At 56.2% G+C, this 17,633-nt stretch overlaps 12 non-coding genes across 12 annotated transcripts; 7 read left to right on the plus strand and 5 right to left on the minus strand.

Annotated features, from left to right (window-relative positions):
* The first annotated feature begins 654 nt into the window (after window positions 1-654).
* On the plus strand, window positions 655-726 carry TRNAP-AGG (transfer RNA proline (anticodon AGG)). The gene has a single exon. It is a non-coding gene; the product is annotated as a tRNA-Pro (tRNA).
* A 922-nt stretch (window positions 727-1,648) lies between these two features.
* Window positions 1,649-1,720, plus strand: TRNAA-UGC (transfer RNA alanine (anticodon UGC)). Its single transcript has one exon. It is a non-coding gene; the product is annotated as a tRNA-Ala (tRNA).
* A 2,174-nt stretch (window positions 1,721-3,894) lies between these two features.
* Window positions 3,895-3,966, minus strand: TRNAA-UGC (transfer RNA alanine (anticodon UGC)). The gene has a single exon. It is a non-coding gene; the product is annotated as a tRNA-Ala (tRNA).
* A 407-nt stretch (window positions 3,967-4,373) lies between these two features.
* TRNAP-AGG (transfer RNA proline (anticodon AGG)) lies at window positions 4,374-4,445 on the minus strand. Its single transcript has one exon. It is a non-coding gene; the product is annotated as a tRNA-Pro (tRNA).
* An 874-nt stretch (window positions 4,446-5,319) lies between these two features.
* On the plus strand, window positions 5,320-5,391 carry TRNAA-UGC (transfer RNA alanine (anticodon UGC)). The gene has a single exon. It is a non-coding gene; the product is annotated as a tRNA-Ala (tRNA).
* A 412-nt stretch (window positions 5,392-5,803) lies between these two features.
* On the minus strand, window positions 5,804-5,875 carry TRNAP-UGG (transfer RNA proline (anticodon UGG)). Its single transcript has one exon. It is a non-coding gene; the product is annotated as a tRNA-Pro (tRNA).
* Window positions 5,876-6,879: 1,004 nt separating this feature from the next.
* TRNAP-AGG (transfer RNA proline (anticodon AGG)) lies at window positions 6,880-6,951 on the plus strand. Its single transcript has one exon. It is a non-coding gene; the product is annotated as a tRNA-Pro (tRNA).
* A 470-nt stretch (window positions 6,952-7,421) lies between these two features.
* Window positions 7,422-7,493, minus strand: TRNAA-UGC (transfer RNA alanine (anticodon UGC)). Its single transcript has one exon. It is a non-coding gene; the product is annotated as a tRNA-Ala (tRNA).
* Window positions 7,494-7,748: 255 nt separating this feature from the next.
* TRNAP-CGG (transfer RNA proline (anticodon CGG)) lies at window positions 7,749-7,820 on the plus strand. Its single transcript has one exon. It is a non-coding gene; the product is annotated as a tRNA-Pro (tRNA).
* Window positions 7,821-8,742: 922 nt separating this feature from the next.
* TRNAP-CGG (transfer RNA proline (anticodon CGG)) lies at window positions 8,743-8,814 on the minus strand. The gene has a single exon. It is a non-coding gene; the product is annotated as a tRNA-Pro (tRNA).
* Window positions 8,815-10,160: 1,346 nt separating this feature from the next.
* Window positions 10,161-10,234, plus strand: TRNAT-AGU (transfer RNA threonine (anticodon AGU)). Its single transcript has one exon. It is a non-coding gene; the product is annotated as a tRNA-Thr (tRNA).
* A 1,390-nt stretch (window positions 10,235-11,624) lies between these two features.
* Window positions 11,625-11,706, plus strand: TRNAS-GCU (transfer RNA serine (anticodon GCU)). Its single transcript has one exon. It is a non-coding gene; the product is annotated as a tRNA-Ser (tRNA).
* The last annotated feature ends 5,927 nt before the right edge of the window (window positions 11,707-17,633 follow it).

The raw sequence follows: 17,633 nt of genomic DNA on the forward strand, positions 1-17,633 counted from the left end.
GGAGATGGAAAGTAGCCCCACTTGCCCCACTGAGCCCAATGGCCTGGAAGGCCCACTGCCTTGGGGCGATGTGGGGTTGGTGAAGATGATGGCCTGGCCCCACATGAGCTCTGCACTGGCCAAGCAACAGCACTTGCCAGGCATGGCACAGGACCCAAAAGGAGAGGTCTTCCAGGAGTTGGATGTGGGAGCGTCTTGCAGCTGAAGCGGGAATCATACTGTAGACCAGCAAGCCAGGATGGCAAGTCAGGTACAACACAGGGCCAAGCACTGCTGGTGCTGGGTGCTGTAGACCTCTGGCAGGAGCATTTTCAAACAACCCCACACCCCATGACATGCAGCTGTGGGTCCTGCATCGCCACAAAAACATAGGTATCTCCCTGTTCATGAACGGCCCTTGTCCCCTCATCATGTCCCCTCAGAGAGGCCCATTTCCCTTGACCCCATAAAAATGGTCTCCAGCTTCCTCAGCTCTCCAAAACCTGGAAAACCCCAGGCACTTGCATACTGCAGTCTGGTCCCCAGGGCTGGCAGCAGGGTCCTTCTGCAAAAACCCATCCCCTTGGTCCCTAGGGCGCAAGGGAGCATCACCCTCCTGAGCACCCCCAGCAGCTGGGGCCCAGGGGCTGGGCACCAAGAAGCATAAGCCGCCCTGGCTCGTTGGTCTAGGGGTATGATTCTCGCTTAGGGTGCGAGAGGTCCCGGGTTCAACTCCCGGACGAGCCCCCCTTTTGGGCATCCCAGCTGCTGATTTTGCCCAGCTGGTGCAGTGCTCATCTGGGGCCTGACTGTCAGCTTTTGCACCCACCCCGTGTTTCCTCCAGCGGTGCCCCATGGTCATCAGGGCTTTGGTCTTGGTGGGGCAAGCAGGGCTGTTCCCCAACCGCAGGGGTCCTGGCCCCACGGTGCCCTCAGCCCAACCAGTGGGTGAGGGGTTGCCAGGCCCCAGCTGCCCCATGCCCCAACCACATGGGCTGGCCCCTGCGCTGGGCTGCCAGGGGCCTGTGAGTGGCAGGGTGGCAGCAGGACAGTGCACAAGGCTTGGCAGAGGGCTGTGGGTGACCCTTGGCCAGGAAGGCATCAGCAATGCAGACAGATATCCCTTGGGGGGCAGCCCCATCTGTGGGGTGTGGGCAGAGCCAGGACGAAGGCTGGGCCACCCCACTGGGCCACGTGGGCAGTTGTTCTCCCCGGGTTGGATGGACCAGGTCCCAGCGCTGGAGCTGCAGCGGTGGGCTGGGCTGGGCTGTGCAGTGAGCAAGAGGGGGCTGGTTTGGGGTGGGGAGGGAGGGAAGGGGGTTGGGAGTCAGGGCACCCCCAGCCCAGGGGCAGGTGCAGGGCACTGAGTGTCCCATGGTGGGGAGCATGGGCTGGGGCAGCCCCTGGACGCCTGGGTTCCCTCCCCGCTGCAGGATGTGGATGAGGCAGATGCCCGGCACGGTGCTGCTTGCTGCCTGGAGTTGGTCAGTGGTGTGGCTGGAGCAGGGCAGTCCCCCTCTTTCTAAACCCGGGCTGTGGCACCAGGGAAGGAGCCACTGCCTGGACATGGCTTTGTGCCATCCGTCCCCCAGCCCAGGCAGGTTTCAGGGCAGCAGAGCTGTGTGGGGTGGGCAGCAGCACCCAGCGGGTGCAGACAACACCCAAGCAGGGGGATGTAGCTCAGTGGGAGAGTGCTTGCTTTGCATGTAAGAGGCCCTGGGTTCAAGCCCCAGCATCTCCAGGTGCTTTTCCTCCTGAAAGCTGTCTGTGCAGTAGCAGGGTCCCCCCCAGCAAAGCCCTTGTGCTTAGGTTTCTTCCCAGGCTGCCAGTGAAATCCTCACAGCTGTTTCCCTTTTCCCAGGCCCTCACAGGGCCCATCCGTGCTGCAGAGACAAGCATCGCACTTGTGCACTGCTGCCTCTGTTGCACCCCGGTCACAACGCAGGGGGCTGTGCCAGGGCGTGATGCACCAGCCAGGCAACAGCAGTGCCCAAAAGGGGGGCTCGTCTGAGAGCTGAACCTGGGACCTCTCACACCCTAAGCAAGAATCATACCCCTAGACCAACGAGCCAGCGGTGTGGTGGAGGGTCTCCCCCGGCCCAGCTCCCACACCATGTGGCTCCAGGCACAGCGCTGGGCCCCTGCATGCCCCAGCGCTGCTGGGGGACAGCTCCCCTGCGGACTCCCCTTCACTCTCCCACTGCTTTCCAGCCATCGGCTCCCCCATCTACCCCCGGGAAGGGGGGAGAGTGCAAAAAGGGCTGCAGCTCTCCCACCCCGTGTGCCTCGGCTGCTGCTTCCCCAGGGCTGCAAAACCTGCAAAACCTCTGGGTCCTGCGTGTCCCAAGTGGGGCCAGGGCTCCTCCAGCCTTCAAGCTGCCCCAGGGCCAGCGGGTCCCAGCCAGGGTCTGGGTTTACCTGTGCAGGAGCTGCTGCCCTGGAGACAAGGAACAGGGCTGGGGCTGCCCTGGTCCCTTGCCCTCCTCCAGCCCGGATATTTCCCTGAGGTCCTTCTGCAGCCTGGGATGGCCCAAAGCCCCCAGCCCCAGGGGCCTTGTGAGTAAAACCTCTTGCTGTGAGCAGGATTTGAACCTGCGTGGCTGTAGCGATCCTAACCATCGTACATCAAGGATTTGGTGAGCCACTAAAAATTATCTTGAGGAGGCACAGGCCCCTGCTGTGCTGTGGTGTGCTGCATGTATAGATTGGCTTTCAGGCCTATTCTGTGTCACACAACAGCATCTCTCGGCCACTGGATAAACTGGGGCAGCTGATTGTAAGGAAGCAACATGTGGGCAGCTCCTGTTTGGCACTGGCAATTACACCACCTGCATGTCCTTGCCTGTATTCAGAAGTGCAGCAGCAAGTTCTCATGTGAATGCCCCTTTTGTTTGACAGTAGAAATGAGGAACAGAACTGTTTCTCTTAAGAAAAGTCTTGCAAGAGTGCAAAAGACCAAAATATTGGGTAACGTTTTGACAGACAGGATCTGCACAGCATGCTGCGCCCTGATCGGAGGTTCGTCTGATGCTTCACAACTCTGCCTATCCAGCATCTGAAGGGATGTAAGATTAACTCTACTATTCTAATTTTCCTTATAGTATTAGTTCCAATAAATGACACTTTAAGAGATACTTTACCGTGTCTGAGTGCCTTCCTTACTGGGATCTTAATGAACCAGTGCCTCCAGGTGTAAAACAGCAGGGAAACCCTATTGGATTTCAAGTCCAACTCCTTCACCCCTTGGCCACCACAGCCCCAGAGGCAGGCACTGCAGGGGGTGTGGGAACATCCCCCCTCCTGCCCCAGAGCACCTGCACCCAGGGCCAGCAGCAAGGCTCTTGCAGGAAAACCAGTGTCTTGGGCAGTGGGGGCCAAAGCAGGTGTTGACAGCCCACCCAAGCACCCCAAATATCTGGGACACAAGGGCTGCGTGACACAAAACTGCCCTGTCGTTCTGGAGGTGATTCCTGCCTGGGGTGCAAGAGATGCTGAGTTCAGCTCCCGGGGAGGCCTCTTTCGGGCCCCACGGCCCCGCTTTTGCCCAGCTGGGACCCGGAGCCCCAGCAACGGCTGCACATGGGGGCCAGGGTACAGCGAGGGCAGCAGTGCCTGGCATGAAATGGGATGGGAGGGGCCAGTCCACGTTTGGCATGTCCCCTCCACTGGAACCGTCCCTGTGATTTCCCGGAGTGACATTGCCACCACATACATGTGTTGGCAAAAATGAAAAAACACGGAAAGGTCAGGGCTTGTCCACACCATAGTGGGGCGATGTGCGCACTGAGTGCCCCGGTGCAGAGCACTCCCCAGGCCTCCGCTGTGCATGGTGCGGGTGCTGCGATGGCAATGAGACTTCCAACAGGGCACATCCATTTCCACCACTGCAAGGCAGCTTTCTGGAGAAAAGGGATGTGGAGATGCTGGGGCTTGAACCCAGGGCCTCTTACATGCAAAGCAAGCGCTCTCCCACTGAGCTACATCCCCCTGCCTGGAGGCTGCCTGTGCCCCCTGGGCACCGCTGCTCACCCCGCACAGCCCTGGCGCCCCGACACCAGCTGGTGCTGGTGGACTTACAGCCGGTGGTTGTGGCCCATCCCTTCCCTGGTGCTGCTGCCCGGATGCAGGAAAGGGGCCCTCCTTGCTCTGGCTGTGGCGCTGACAGACTCTGGGCAGCACACAGCATTGCCGGACCTGCACTGGGCACATCCTGGGGCGGGCGGTGCTGGCAGCTCCCTGTGCCTGCCGCTCAGCCCCTATGCCCCATCCGGCTGCTGCCCTGGCACCCGGGGACCCCTTGCAGCCCTGGGCTGGGGCCTGTCCCTGGGGCTGGGGGCACAGCTCGGCATCACACGAGCCCTGCCACGACAGGGTGACAGCAATGCCCAAAAGGGGGGCTCGTCCGGGAGTTGAACCCGGGACCTCTCGCACCCTAAGCGAGAATCATACCCCTAGACCAACGAGCCAGGATGATGCAGCTGGGTGCCCAGCGTGCACCTGGGGCCCCTGCACCTCTTGGCACATCACGGTGCCTGGCAGGGACCCAGCGCTGGTCGTGGTGGGTGGGCACGGCCCTCTCGCAGCCTTTGCGGATAGACCCACACTGTGTACCCCACAGCTACGGGGCCTGCAATAGCACAGGGGACGAACAGGCCGTAACAGCCCTGACTAGCCTCACCTGCATCCCCCAGTGAAAACCCTGCCCATGGGGGCAAGAACCCTTTGGTCCCAGCCCTGCTGTGCCCTAAGTATGGCTGTCAGGCAAGGAGCTGCCAGGCCCAGCCCTGCCATGCCGCAGCCCCAGGGGAGGTCTGTGTGGGGCCTGTGGGTGATGGGGTGGTGGTGCGACGGGTCACAGGGGCTGCGAGTGCCAGGCATAAGGAGCTGCCAGGGCCCCAGCACAGGCATCACTGCAGATTGCATCCACAAACCGGCATCGGCCTCCAGGGGCAAATGCCTTTGCTTGCACCCCTGCCCCCGCAAAGGAGCTCTGGCACCAGCATCCCCCAGCTGCCTGCAAAGAGCATGGCCAGGGCTGTGGCCATGGCCGTAAGGTCTCTCGCTCACCCCATGCCTGTTCTCGTGTCTCTCCAAGAGAGGCCAGATCAGCTCATGCCACCAGCGCCGCTTGCCCAGGGAGGTGCCCGGTGTGGGGCTAGCGATGCTGCGTGCTGCTCGGAGTTTGTCAGTGGCAAGGCCAGAGCAGGGAGGTGCCTCTCCCTGCATCCAGGCTGCAGCACCAGGGCTGGACCTGGCCACAGCTGTGGGTCATAGGTCAGAGCAGCAGGGCTGTGCGGGGTGAGCAGCGGTGCCCAGGGGGCACAGGCAGCCCCCAGGCAGGGGGATGTAGCTCAGTGGGAGAGCGCTTGCTTTGCATGTAAGAGGCCCTGGGTTCAAGCCCCAGCATCTCCACATGTCTTTTCCTCCCCAAAACTGTCCCCAAAGCAGCAGCTGCAGCAGGGGTGGGACAGTCCTCCCCTCCCCACTGAGGTCCCCCAGGAAAGCTCTTGGGCTTCCTCCGTGCTGGCTGGACTTGAGGTTTCTTCCCAGGCCTCTCCAGGCTCCAGGAAAACCCCCACCTCTATTTTGTTTTCGCTTCCGCCAGGAGCTGCAGACAGTGGGGTGCGTGGGGTGCACGTTGTCTCCATTTCCCCCGTGGCACATTGCTCCTGGCTCTCCGGACCATCTCATCCTGGGATGTGCCAACCTGCGCAAGCAGCCCATCCTCTCGTGGTGTGTTGGTGTGCCCCAGCCCCCCGCGTGGGCTGTGCTGGGGTCCTGCACACTGTCTGGGCACGCGTGGGGCTGGTGTTGCCCAAAAGTGGGGCTCGTCCGGGAGTTGAACCCGGGACCTCTCACACCCAAAGCGAGAATCATACCCCTAGACCAACGAGCCAGGCTGGCACAGCTGGCCCCCCACTCCCACAGCCCCCCTTGGGTGTGCCATGGTCCTGTGGCTCCAGGCTGGCTCATTGCCCTGGGGGGTCCCAGCCCTGGTGGTACTGGGTGGACTCATCCTTCTGACAGGAATGTTTTCAGTTAAACCGGCGACTGTGCCCCATGGCTGTGTGTCTTGCATCTCCCTGGCAGTGCAAGGTCCTCACCGTTCCCTGGATGGCCCCTGTCCCCCACTGCTGGTGCAGGATGGGTCCCATCTCCCTCTGCTCTCCAGCCAGCCAGTAGCTCCCCCAACTCCTCCTGGGGTGGAGGGGAGGGAGAGGGCATCCTGAAGGACCCGCTTGGGACAGTAGGGAAAATGGGTCCAGCTCCCACACACTGCACACCTCAGCTGCTGCTCGGTTCTCTTAGGGTGGCAAAAACCGGAAAACATCCCGATGGGGCCAGAGTCCCTGCTGCTTTGGGGATACCACAAGGCTGAGGGGTGCCCATGAAGAACTTCCCCAAAGGCAGCAAGGGACAGGGCCGGGGCTGCCCTAACTCCTAGCTCCCTCCTCCAGTCCAGACTTTCCCCTCAAGCCTTCTCTGTGGCTGGGCTGCTCCAGCACCAGCCCTGGACCCTGCAAGTAAAAATCTCTCACTGTGAGCAGGATTCAAACCTGCAACAGGGAAACCCTTACTGGACTGCAAGTCTAACACGTCTACCCCGTGACCGTCGCAACCCCAGGCACCCTGGGGTGTATGGGAACCTGCCTCCGCCTGCCCTGGGGCACCCAGGTGGCCCCAGTGCTCACCATGCATGGTCAACATTGCTGTCCCCCCCACCCCCCCACCCCCCGCCCCAACAGGTCAGCCTTGCTCCGTTTCCTGGGGCTGGCAACAGGGCCCTTCCACAAAATCCAACCTCCTGTGTGCTGGGGGCAAAGGGAACATTGCTGGCCCCTCCAGCACCATGGGCGTCTGAGACACGAGGGCTGGATGCACATAAACCTCTGCCATCCTGGCTCGTTGGTCTAGGGGTATGATTCTCGCTTAGGGTGCGAGAGGTCCCGGGTTCAACTCCCGGACGAGCCCTCCTTTTGGGCACCAGCACAGCTCCTGCACGGAAACCAGAGCACGGCAAGGGCAATAATGCCTGCTGTGATCACCATAGGCAGCCTGGCTGCCTTGGCCATGTCCCAAAAGCCCCGACAGATGGTCCCCATGAGAGAGCTGGGAGCGATGTGCCGTCCTGCGCATGTAGCCCTTGCTCTGGGGGCTGCGGCCAGAAAAAAAACCCCTTGACCTGCCCTCCCAGTCCTGGGTCCCTTGACCAAATGAAAACTGCTGAGGGAACCCCAGTGTCTGCACCCCCACCAACCCCACAGTCAGCAGCTCCTGGGGGTGGGAATGAGGGAGAAACCCCAGGCCCAGGAGAGAGCCCACTCTCTGGGCAGCAGAGGGAAATCTCCTCCCCAGAAGCTGGGTGGTGGAAGAAGGCAGGCTACTTCCCAGGGCACAGCCATTTCCACTACTGCAAGGCAGCTCTCTGGAGAAAAGGCCTGTGGAGATGCCGGGACTTGAACCCAGGGCCTCTTACATGCAAAGCAAGCGCTCTCCCACTGAGCTACATCCCCCTGCCTGGGGGCAGCCTGAGCCCGCTGGGCACTGCTGCCCACCCCACATGTGGCACCTGTAACATCTGCCAGCACTGGGGAAGATTTGGCCTGTGCCACGTCCAGGTACTGGCCCCAGCCTTGCATGCTGGATGCAGGAAAAGGCAGCTTTGTGCGCGGGGTGGTGTTGTGGGCCAAAGGGAGCAGCACCAGCTCTGCTCAGCACCCTGAAGATCTGGGATGTGGGGAATGGGTGCAGAGAGGCTGGAGCATTGTGGCTCGTTGGTCTAGGGGTATGATTCTCGCTTCGGGTGCGAGAGGTCCCGGGTTCAACTCCCGGACGAGCCCCTCTTTTGGGTGTTGCTATTGCCTGGCCAGTGCATGGAGCTGTGTGGTGGGGCCAGGGCACAATGAGGGCAGTAGTGCCTGGTGTGATGGAGGCAGTGGTCTGTCTGCGTTTGGCATGTCCCTTCGGCCAGGACAGTCATGTGTGAGCAGGGAGTCATGTGCTGCCCTGTGCATGCCTGGGAAATTGCCAAAACGCTGGAAGGTTAGGGCTCATCCAACTCCCCGGTGGACAGAGGACTGCTGGGGACAACACTGGGGATGGCAGAGCTGGGCGGTTCTAGCACCATGGCCCCCAGTGGGCTCTTTTTTTTGGGGAAGTGCCTTGCTGCCAGCCCTTCGGAGCAGGGCTGAGCTGTGTGTTTGGCAGGGCAGGGGGGGCACAGCAACATCTGGTGAGGAAACTTTCCTAAGTCAGGGGGGGCACAGCAACATCTGGTGAGGAAACTTTCCTAAGTAGGCCCCAGGCAGGAGGATGTAGCTCAGTGGGAGAGTGCTTGCTTTGCATGCCTGAGGCCCCTGGCTTCCGTTGACAGCATCTCCAGGTGCTGCTTCTCCCTCTCAAAGCTGTTTCCTGTGGAGCATCTGTGGTGGTGGGAGAGTCCCTGCTGAGGTCCCACAGAAAAGTCTTTGGGCTTTCTGCAGCCTGGGCTTGCATTTCTTCCCTGGCACATCCATGCTCTTGAGAAATCCATTTCCTTTTCCTGACCACAGGAGCTGTAAACGGGATACCCACGGTGCGCATTGTCTTTGCTTTCCCCATGGCATGGGGCAGTATATCACTCCCAGCTCTTGTGGGTCATTGCCAGCTGATGGGATGTGCCCAATGAACCAGACTGCCCATCCCCACTGCACCAGGTGCAGCTGCCCTTGCTGGGTGCTGGGGTCCTGTGAGCTGCTTAAGCAAAAGCGGTGTTCAAAAGTGGGGCTCGTCCGGGAGTTGAACCCGGGACCTCTCACACCCGAAGCGAGAATCATACCCCTAGACCAACGAGCCACAGTGGCACAGCTGGCCCCCCCCAGACAACCTTGGGAGTCCCCCAGACCTCCCCCACCCCCTGCCCTGCTCCGAGGGGACCCTGCCTCTGCCCCATCTGCAGTGCCAAGACAAGGGCAAGGAGAGAGCACAGCAAGGTGCCAGTGGTAAGGATTTTCCTCCGTGCTTTCTCATTCACTTGGAGCTGAATGAAATGGCCATGGGATGGTACCATGAAACACAGTTTTTTGCGCCTTAGTGCTGTGGCTGTGATGCCAGTAGGAGGTTTTGGCTGCAGGGGTGAAGGGCTCTGGCCATCTCTCTAGCCTGGCTGCTTTGCAAAGGTGGTGTGCAGGGTACAACACCTACTCCAGAAACCTTCCTGCATTTTCTCTGCTATCAGCTAGTGGTTTGCTGGCCTCTCCCATGTAGCCCTCCACTGTCCTCTATAGATCTGTGATAGCTCTGATAGAAAAGCATCTGGCTTTTACTTGCAGGTGCCAGGGTTTGAGTCCCTATGTTGGCCAGAGCTGTCAAACGCAGAGTCCTCTATCCCTTGCACAAAGGACAAGGGGACCTGGAACAGCAGGTGATAATGAAGCATATATGAAATGCAGCAAGGGCTGCCATCCATCCCCCTCCTCTGGCTCTGTGCCCCCCCCCCCCAAAACAGCCTGTTCCCCCCACCTCCAGCCCTTGTTCATCTGGCACAGGCCAGGTCCTGGTGGTCTCAGCCCAGGCGGGCAGCATCCCCCCCATCCTTGTGTTTTGTGAGGGCATGGTGCACATCTCTGCCCTAAGAGTGAGGGATCAGCACCACAACTTGCTCCACTGTGCTTTCCCTTCGGGGGCCTTGGTGGTGGGTTTTTTTTGCTTGGAGGAGCTTTCCAGCACAGTTTGCCAGGGTTTAAATGCTGCCTGCTGCCCCAGGAAATAGTTGTACAGGGCTAAAAGCGGTCCTCATTGTTTTCAGGTCATCTTTGTTTGGAAGGTGGGCTCAGGTGCTGACGGGCTGGAGATCCAGTGCAAACTTGGGGTCTCACCACAGATGGGAACAGCCAGTGCCGGGGGTTGGGGACAGCCCTGGCAGGGGGTCCTTTTCACAGTGCTGGAAGGGGAGATGCAGGAGCTTCCCACACCCAGGCAGCCTGGAGGAGCACTGAGGGTGCTCTCGGTAGGATCTGGGGGGACGGGTTTTTGGGGCTGGGGCTCTCCAGACACAAGGCAGGGGCCATGCCACGGGGCATGCAGTGCAGGGAGAGGCACAGAGGTGCCTGGAGCCAGGTGAAGGCTGGGTGCTGCTGGACCACCCCAGCATGCACCCACCCCATGCCGTGAGCACGGGGGCCAGGGGCACAGGGCAGCAGGGCGCCATGGCTTAGCTGGTTAAAGCGCCTGTCTAGTAAACAGGAGATCCTGGGTTCGACTCCCAGTGGTGCCTGGCCTGGGGGGACTGTTTTTCTCCCTGCCTCATACCTGCTCTCACCTCCAAACCCCCAGCCCTGGACTGAGGGCACCGGTGCGCTGGAGGTTTCTGCCCCTACACAGGCAGGGGAATCCCAAAGCTTAGACCAGGTGCTCAGGGTCCAAGGATGGAGCCCCTCCACCTCTCTGTGCACTGTCCCCGGGCAACCTTGCTCTTGGGAGGAAGGAGAATTTCCTTACACTCAGACTTCCAGCATGGGAACTATGACCCAGTGGTCAATATTTTGGCAATACTTTTTATTGCCAAGCTTGCTAGGATTTCTCTGCCTGCAGTCTGTGCCTGTGGCCCACCCTGTCCTTTTGCCTTTTGAGGAGGGTCCAGCTGCATCTTCTCTGTTACCCACTTTTGGTGGAGGAAGATGAGATCAGCCTCTCGTGGTCCTTGTTCCGTGTGTCCCTGGGACTGACATGCACTTGGCTGGGGTCAGCCCCAGCTCCCAACTTCTCCACCTATAGCCAGGGCAGTAAAAGTGCATTTTGGAGGAAATCTGGTTCAGACAGAACACTTATTAAAGTCAAGTGGTTGATGTGGAAATGTGAGTCCTGTAGGAGTCACTGCTTCTTCCCCCTCCACTTGACAGCTACCGAGAGGAGCATAGGGAAGGTTAGCATTCACTCTGTGGACCAGTTACACCCCATGACATACTCAGTGACCTGGGAAGACATGTGAGAGTGAGAGCATTTTGGCCAGGTGGTTGCTTCTTGCCAGAGGTATGTGCAGGACTGGCAGCAATGCTGGGCAGCAGGGCAGCTCATCTTTGCCCAGGCACAGCACAGCCCAGCTCTTTGGGGTGCTGGGAGGTGTGACATGACCCAAACCATCTCCTAAACTAGGGTATTTGGGAAATATATACCCTGCTGGCCCAGCTGCTCCCGCTATCTTCCTCTTCCATTTACAAGTGTGACCACTGCTGAATCATGCAGAAAACCTTCTGGGCACATCAGATATGTCGGGGTGGTGATAGAGACCGACAAAAAAACATAACAAAGTCTGCAGCATACATTTTTATGGCAAAAAAAAAAAAATCATATCTCCTGTTCACTTTGCCCTGTGTTTCCCTCTGAACAAGGAGATGAAGGGGAAAATAGAGAGGGGCAAATGATCAGCAAGCATCATTCTCGTCCCCCTTGCCAGCCCTGGATGCTGCCCGTCCTGTGACAGGTGTTCAGGCTTGCTCCATCCAGCTGCTCATTTCCATGGCCATGGAGACATATTTTTCAAAGTTCTCCCTGCTGTGCAGCCAAGCTCTTTGGAAAAACCTCCAAAGCCCCAAAGAACCAGTTGCATGTTTGGGTTGTTTGATCAAATAGAAAAAAAATTACTCAAAATAACTTACTGAATACCAGACGAGGTGGCCGAGTGGTTAAGGCGATGGACTGCTAATCCATTGTGCTCTGCACGCGTGGGTTCGAATCCCACCCTCGTCGGGTGCCTGTCTCACCTGCACTGAGAAGGAGCCTTTTGGTGCAGCCCTGCATGAAGCAGTTGGTTGAGCCCTACTGCACCCAGAGTAGGTCCGGGCTGTCTCCATCTTTTGCTAGCTTTCCCTCAAGTGCAGCTTCAGGCAGTTGGCCATCCCATGCAGGGTATGCAGGTGCCCAGACCTGTGTGAATATCATCCCCTTCTTGCCTTCTCCTCCTGCTCCTGCTGTGTCCCTGATGCTGGGCTTCGTGGCTTAGCTAGCAAAAGTATCTGCCTTGTAGGTGGGGGATCCCGTTCAGAGGAAAACACCCTCAGAAGATGCACCACCAGCCTTGGTGGGCTGTGTGGGGCCATGCCTGCTCCAACCAGCACAATGTGAAAGCAGTGCAGAGTGCTGGCCTGGAGAACAGGCACTGCCCTGTTGTGCTGGGGTGAATCCATGCATGGCTGGCTTCCTGTTGCCTGTCTCTTTTGCTCTTTCATGTTAAATACACATCTCCATCTGGATTAATGGTATCACCTGCTGAACCTGCTCTTGGTTGCTTAGGCGCTTTCATTGCCCTTCTGTGTCAGGATGATGTGTGGGGCCCCACGCGTCCTGTATGGGAGCAAGGTGCCATTCCCCCTGCGTGGGCAGAGACCTTTGTTCCTCCAACCCATGTGCTGGCCGGTTGCTTTCCCTCCAGCTGACCACGTCTCCTCTGGGAGTTGAAGTACTGACCAGTGGGGAGACTCCTGTGGCAGGGAAAGCTTGCAATGGCCTAGGGTTGCCAGCCAGGGAAAAGACATTTGCACACACTGAGTACAGACACTGCTTTTTTTTTTTTTCTTTCTGTCCTGATTGTGTGATCCATTTTTTTCCTCTCCACATCTTGCACCCTTGAGATTCCCCAACACACCGATGGGACAAAGCTGCATCTTGCTGAAGCATCTCAATGTCTTAGCGGTGATTTACTGAGAACAGCAGAGCTGCCATGTATTGGCAGCTCCCCCCTGTATATGTGACCATGTTTGCTGGGGAAGTTCCTGGGGAGAGGATAAGATAGTTACTCCAAGATGAGGATGGGAAAGAGGAAAAACACCTGCTAGGAAATTTTTATTGTTGAAATCCTGGAGGACATGCAGAAAGGAAAGTCTTGCATTTCTCAGAGAGTATCTGTGCTTTGACACAACTCGTGCTGGGGGTGCCTGCCACTCATGGTGAGAGGTCAGACACTGCAGTCTTGAAGACATGGGTAAAATGATTACAGTGTTCTTCATATTTCCATGACAGGGAGAAAACACTGGCTTGCACCTCACATGGTGGCCATGGTGATCGCAGACACACACTGTGCCAGCCTTGCAAATATCTTCCCCCAGGCTGACCCCTTCTTTCTGCAGATGAGGATGTGGCAAAGCAGTGCTGTGGCTTGGAGGCAAGGTGAGGATGCCAAGGCATAGCTGCCCATGCTGGAGGTCCTGTGCTTGCTTTTTGGCTTTCTCTGGGGCCATGTTTCCTTCCCGTTCCTTAAGGGGATGCCCCTGGGGATCAGCTGGGAGTTACTTCCCTCTCTGCTGACTGTTGCTCCTTCCCTTGTTTAACCTCTCCTGAGTGAGAAATGATGATCTGGCTGTGGGAAAATGCCAGCCCTGTCCCATTGCATTGCCATGAGACATCACAATGCTCGGCCAGCCCTACCATCCTGGAAAAGGTAGATGAGTACGCCGCAGGACAGCAAGGACCACCCGCACGAGGGATGTGGGAGATTTCCGGGGAAAAAAGGGTGGGTTTCAGAGCCCAGCATTACAGACTCAGGGAAACAAAAACTCGCAGCAGGAGGTGGTGAAATGGGAAGCACATGCACTCGGTGCATGCTCTTCTTCAGGTGATGGCTGAGGCTGTCCCTGTGCATGACACAGAGGGCTGCAAGGCATGCATGGGAGTCTGATCCACTCCCTTTTCTGCAGCAGGATGGGGACCTGCGGGCTTATGGGGCAGAGATGTCTGGGACAGGAAACGATCTGACCCCATTGGGATGGCCTTCAACCGTGCTGTGCCATGTCTACCCTGGCCTGCTTCTGCCCCTGCTCCAGTGTGGGGTGACAAGGTCTGCTGGGGGGCACACACTCACCTCGGTGACACTGTGAAGCATCAGCCAACCAAGGACTGGGCAATTACAAGGTACATGGGGCAGCACGAAACCAGATTGCCTGCAGCCTCAGGGAGGTGCATCACAGCTTGAGCTTGGATATTCCTGGTGGCACTGGCTGGGCTCTGCTTCCTGGGCTGTCAACAGGGATGGGGACCCTAAACACCTTCCCCACTGCCATCCCAGGGCCTTGGCACCCCTCCACGAATCCTGTCTTGCAGGGGAGGGTGGCTGCATAGCCCCACAACGTCTCCCCTGCCACCAGCAGCCTGGGCTTGCCCAACGGGCAAAGCTCATAGTGGGGGGCCTTGGAGCCTGGCACCCCCTGGCTAAAGCCAGCTGGAGGGCCCCATTTCCCAGCTCTGTAGGAAATGCACTGTGCAAAGCTCAGCAATTTCCATAGGAGGACCTTTGCATTTGTAAATGTAACTGTAATCAAAATTTCCACCTGTTGAATCTGAAAGCTGAGGAATTTGGAGTTAAAATCAGGCCAAGAAAATCTTTCCAGGCTGCAGTGTCCAGAAAACAAGCCCAGAAGGTAGCTCCAGGATCTCCTCCACCAGCAATACACAGAGGTGTGCATCTTCCTATCCATGCCAAGGGCCGTGGCTTCCCCTGTCCTCCCACAGAGGTCACCCACCTCCTTCTCCATCTTCCCCAGAAATCTGAACATTGCAGGAACCCAGGGCCAGGTATGGTCTCACCTCTCTCATCCCTATCTCCTCCTGTCTGCTTTCCTTCCCTGGATTTTCCAGGAGATGCTGTCTCCTCAGCACAGCAAATTCATGCACATAAGCAAACACAGGTGTATGTTAGTGCAGCGATTGCTACACTTTGGCAAGTAACCTGCAACCTCAGCTCCATTCCTGGACCTTTGACAGATACCAGGAACCTTCTGGTATGATGGCCATCTCTCCAAGGAGTGAAACATGTTAGGACCCTAGCAAAATGAGCATGTTCTAGTGTTCATGGGAAGTTTTTTGCTGGAGGTTCCCTGACAGGGATGAAGGGGGAAGCCTGTATGTGTCAGGATGCTGCCTTCAAGCATCAGAGCATCCCCTCTCACCCATCGGCTGCCCAAAGCACCCCGTCACCGACCTGAGAGAGGTCCCTGCGCGGCGTGCTCCCAACAGGTTGGCTGCAGCGCCAGGGGACGTGCATGCCGGCTGTCGATTTGGGGCTGCTTTGGAGACAGGATGCAGTAGGCACAGGCCTGTTGCTGCTCCAAAATGTGCTGCCTTCTTTGGCTTTCATGAGAAATTTCAGGACAGAAGCAAGCTTTCATCTTTTAGCCTGTGTCAGGGACATCCAGCCCTTGGATTTCTGGAAATCAAAATGCAGAGCAGTGAAACTGGGGTTGCAAAGTGCTACTGAAAGGGAAACATCTTTATGGGGAGGCATGGTGATTATTGGTCTCAGGCCATGTTTCTCCCCATGCTCTTAACTGCAGGAAGAAACAGGGCTGAGATGACAACACATTCTGAATCCACTGTAGAAGTCATTAAAATGCGTCTGACTTGCTTGATTAGATGTTATTTTCTTGGTTTTGTTGTTCCTCCAGAGAGAGTCTGGTCTTAAGCAGAAACTGCTCATCTTCTGAAATGAACAAGGATTAGTAAAACCACTCCCACCTCTCTCCTGGATACCTGCATTTCCAGGAAGAGCTTTTCCCTGTATAATTTGCCTTTGGTTTAATCCCATTCATTACACAAATATGCTTATTTTAACTGGCTAACATGTGCCTTTTGTTTCCCCTTTCCTCTCCTCCAGCCAAAGGACTTGTTTGAATGCATGGATCGCTCATGTTCAGAATTTTTCATTCTTGCACCCACACGTGTGTTTTAAGCATCATAGCATGCACTGGTATTCTACTGCAGTCATACACGATCTAATGTGAGCACTTGGACCTCAAATACTTAAACTGCGCTGGGAAACTGAAACACGTAATGAGGCTGCAAATCAGAAGATCCCTGCCTGTGTTGGGAGCTAGGAAAAGAGCCTCCCCAGGAAAATCTTTTTTTCTTGGAATTGGGAGGATGCACAATCAGAGGCATAAAAAAGAGATGGAAGATAGTCAGTGAAGGAGAAGAAACCCTGACTGGCTAAAGAAGGGTTTAATTCTTAGACTATGGGTCCAGGATGTACCTGTGACATTTTTTGTTTTGTTATTCAAGATGGGGAAAAAGCAGTTACCTGAACACTATGAGTTACCTGAACCCACAGCCCCCTGCTTTACTCCTGCAGGCTGCAGGGCTGCCTGTGGCTGAAACGTGTCCTCCTCTGCACCAGTGAAAAAACTGATTTCCCCTTCCCCGTTCCAGAATAATATTAAAATGAGGTGTGCTTTATCCCAGCACCCCTAAAAGGCTCATTTTCTCTTGGCAGTCAGGGCAGGAAGGAGTCACTAGGGACAATTCAGTGCTATAAATCTTGGCTGTACAGGGACACATCACCTTAGTGACTCTACAAAACCCTGCAAGGCATGTGTTCAACAGTGATGCTGAAAATACCTGGCTCCACACGTGTTTCACACATTCCCTCAGTCCTGCTGTGATTTATCCCGGGGTAGATGTTTATGCTTTCATCTGGTCTCTGCTAACATTAAATGAAAAGTCTTCCTTAAACTCTCCTTGCCCCTAGAGCCTGATGGCTCACTCACCTGCTTGGTACCAAGTCACTGACTCCCTCTCCCCAACATATAGATGACTCACGTTTAAATGCAGGTCGGGACTTTTGTGACTCCTTAGCAGTTTGGCAGCTAACAGAGTTTTAGCAGGGCAATCTGGTGTCACATGGCAGCCTGTAATTAAAATGTCTTGTCTATGTCACTCCATCCCAGCAAAAAAATAGCTGTGAGCTTCCAGTTTGCTGCTCTTAGCCTATCCAAAGAGCAAGATGGAAAGGCTTTTGGCCTCTGGAGTAGGCTCACTGAGCAAAATAAATTAATTTAGGTGTGTATCACCTTCAGGAATGAACTCCAGCATCTAGTTTAACACCTTTCTGTGTCTTTGATTAGTTTGTGTTTAGAATATTATATACCTTCCAAGCAGAATTTGTACCGTGGGCATGAGGAATAATAAAAAAGATGAAATCTTCTAAGGACATGGAGAGCAGGTCCAAAAATGTAACAACTTGATTGTGCTGGAGCAGCTGAACTCTGGGGGCTCCCCCCCCAGCATCGTGTCTGTGTCTGTACTGCGTGGGCACCTTGGGAGGGAGAAGGGGTGTTCAGTGCTCTGCTCGCCGGCAGAAACGCTCTCACCACCCTCATTACTGCTGTTTTTTTTTTGTGCTACTCTGGCATTTTCCCCCAACTCTTGCGTGGTTCTTCATTGACCTTTGTCTTTGTGGCTTTCCTGATTTTCTTGTCATTTATGAGACTGCACAAGGCTGACACAGTGCACGAACCTGGCCATTTTTCTTAGGGTTTGTGTCTTAGGGATGCAGGTTTCTTGTGTTCAGCCTAAATCCCTGAACTCATGAGTTCACCTCAGATCTGCTTGAGAGCTGAATTCCTAAGTGATTTACGGCTATGCTCAGAAAGAGGTAGGGAGGGAGGGGAGGATGTGCGCCAGGGATGCGTCTGCCCTAAATTCTGCTAAAATGCTTCCCTGCCTCATAGCATAAGACCTAAAAGGTACTTTGGCCTTAGGAAGTAACATAATTACTTCTTGTAGCTTGGATCATTTTAATCTTACTTAGCATTAAATTGAAGCAAAACATGAAAGATGAAAGGGGAAACTGTTTAATCATCTGGGGGAGCTTTTTCCAGGCAAAAACTGCTGTTTGCTAGAGTTTCATG

This window comes from Dromaius novaehollandiae, chromosome 7, assembly GCF_036370855.1.
Source record: "Dromaius novaehollandiae isolate bDroNov1 chromosome 7, bDroNov1.hap1, whole genome shotgun sequence".
Taxonomy (NCBI): Eukaryota; Metazoa; Chordata; class Aves; order Casuariiformes; family Dromaiidae; genus Dromaius; species Dromaius novaehollandiae.